At 35.7% G+C, this 2,754-nt stretch overlaps 1 non-coding gene across 1 annotated transcript; it reads right to left on the reverse strand.

The window, feature by feature from the left end:
* Positions 1 to 2,257: 2,257 nt before the first annotated feature.
* Positions 2,258 to 2,376, reverse strand: LOC144350894 (5S ribosomal RNA). The gene has a single exon (XR_013420375.1). It is a non-coding gene; the product is annotated as a 5S ribosomal RNA (ribosomal RNA).
* Between the last annotated feature and the right edge of the window lie 378 nt (positions 2,377 to 2,754).

The raw sequence follows: 2,754 nt of genomic DNA on the forward strand, positions 1-2,754 counted from the left end.
TTATAAATGCTAACTACATTCAGAAATTCAGTACGAGCATTTGTTATTCCAGTATTGTTACAGTCTAAAAGTGCATGGATTTCATTGCCAATAGCCCCATTGTTACAAAGTTGGCACTTTCTTTCCTCTGGAGGTATCCCTTGATATCTAAGTTTTTCAATTGGTAGGGTATGTGCAGATATCCTAAATTTGGTGAAGCTGGTTCTATGTTGTGCATTTTTTACTTGATTCAAATATGGTTCAAATTTATATGTAGGTTTGAACTGAGTGTATGTACGTAATTTATTGTTTTGGGTTGTCTGGACTGTTGGTAGCCAAACTTTTTCAACATAGATTTCTTTTAATTTTGACTTAAGCAGAGTATTGTCATCAGCATCACCAGTTTTAGTTATCTCCTGTAATTTATTTACAAATGTTGCCCATGTATTACCTTTGATTTTGGTTTCTGAGATGTAAGCACAATGTACTAAGCGACTGCAATTGCTGGTGTTGTTTTCAATTCTTTTCTTGTATTTAAATAATTGTGCACATATTTCAGTAATAACAGGATAACTTCCAAGTTCAGCTCTAGAAGCAATATTACTTGAACGTCTGTGCACTCCTAATACACTCTTACAGAACTTAATGTGAAGTTGCTCAAATTGTGATCTGTCATTAAAGAGATTATTAACAAATCTTTTTGTATCAATTTGATCATCCTGTTTAGATTTGTAAATCTTGAAGGTAAAAGCCCCCCAAATTTCTGAGCCATACATTAAGATCGGTAAGACTGTACTTTTAAAAAGCTGTAAAGCATTACTAATAGAAAGAGTTTGGTTATGTAAAGTGATAGTTTGCCTAAGAATACCTAATGCACGTTGTGCTTTCATCACCAGATATTTTGCTGACCCAACCACTTTGTGTGTGAATCCAACAACTGAACATGATGGTGGAACTTTCTTTTGAATATCTTATCTTAGAAATTTAATACATTTGTTCTATATTTGCTGTAAATTATATACAAAATAATGTTATGTAATGACATGTACTTTTAGATGTAAACGCAACAAAAATGGGGGAAAAAAAGCTAATCTTTATAAATTTGGTTTATCACACACAGATTTAGGGGTAGGTGTGCCAGCCCTACCCCACCCCCCAGCCCGGGGAAAAAAATTGACAAATCAATTGACAAACCCTGCCCACCGGAGGTCAAATCACCCCCCCCCCCTTACCGAATTTCTGGATCCGCCAGTGTTCTGAGAATGCGATCATATGCTTTTGCATACAGGCAATGCACCCAGCGCCACCAATCTTTTCAGCATTTCACCGTGTTTCAAATCTTCCGCAGTTTGTGGTGTGTATTTGGTGGACTACGTTAGTCAGTGGTTGTAACGTGACAACCTACAAACGGGGTTGAACAAAATAAAATGGCTGATTTGATGGTGTAATCCAACAAAAGTACATTCATTTTGCACTCGCGTACACAGATGAAGCAAAATTCATTATATATGTCGTCTTATATAGCTTGGTTTATAGGCATCACAGCAACCAGATAACTCAAAACTAGTGGTACATACTGAGGAATTGTACTATCTACCACAGTCCCTCAAACCTGACGTAAATATAATTAGCATTGTTCATTATAATTAACTAGTCTTCATGAAAATATAATTATCGTAGGTTATAATAGTTAACAAGACCTGACGTAAATATAGTTAGCATAGTTCATAATAGTTAACTAGTCTTAACGAGTTATACGAGTTAACTAGGCTAGACGTAGATATAATTTTAATCATAGTTTGTAGTAGTTGCCTAGAATTGAAAATGTTACACAGATGTAATCTTTTTATGAAAAAAAATACACAACAATAATTATTTGTGAAACGTATAAACAGTGATCAAAGACTATTCAAGTTGGTTTCTTCTAATATCACCATGTTTGCAATCCAACAAATATCAGTGAGAAATTGGAAAAAATACAGCGCCACAGTGTAGAATGGGTTTATTTTCCGTGAGAAACAAGTGTCGAAAATGGTTGCACTTAAGGGTAAATTTTCACAGAATGTGAAATTGATACTGATGACGAGTCAAGTTGTTGATCGGCGTGGTGGGGCGCCCTCTTGTGGTTATTGGTTTTGAAAGGCAAAACAAATTTGTTGGCAAAAAAAGTGTGAAAATAATAGTTTGAGGGCAAGTAAAATATTTTATGAAGAGAAAATATGAAAATGGGATGTGAAAATGAGAGAAAAAGATAAAATTGAGAGAGAGATAATGAAAAAGCCTACGGCACGTGGTATTCCCAGCCGGTCTCCCATGCAAGTACTAACCACGCCCGACGCAGCTTAACTTCGGTGATCGGACGAGAACCGGTGCATTCTACGTGGTATGGCCGTAGGCATCTGTATTTCATATTTAAGTCACTATATAACTTCGTGTCTATTAGGGTTATTGTTGTTTTGTTCTATATGTTATGTGGAGAATTTCTAAATATGGCGTGTATAAAACTGAAACGGATTAATGATGGTAAAATACCACAAACAGGTCAACATCTTTTCTAGTGACTACTATACAGTCATTGTGTCGGAAATTTGTACTCTGACCCTCGTTTCATTTGCATATTGCTTCATGTTTAAATATTAGATGTCGTGTGCCCTGGACTTAAAAACTCGTACGCATGACTAATAAATACATGTGTAGCGAACCCTCTTAATTTAGTTGGTTTGTTTTGTTTTGTTGTATTTGTGTGGGGCGGTACATTTTAGTGGGTACCGTAGT

This window comes from Saccoglossus kowalevskii, chromosome 4 (genome assembly GCF_978046115.1).
Source record: "Saccoglossus kowalevskii chromosome 4, keSacKowa6.1, whole genome shotgun sequence".
NCBI lineage: Eukaryota > Metazoa > Hemichordata > Enteropneusta > Harrimaniidae > Saccoglossus > Saccoglossus kowalevskii.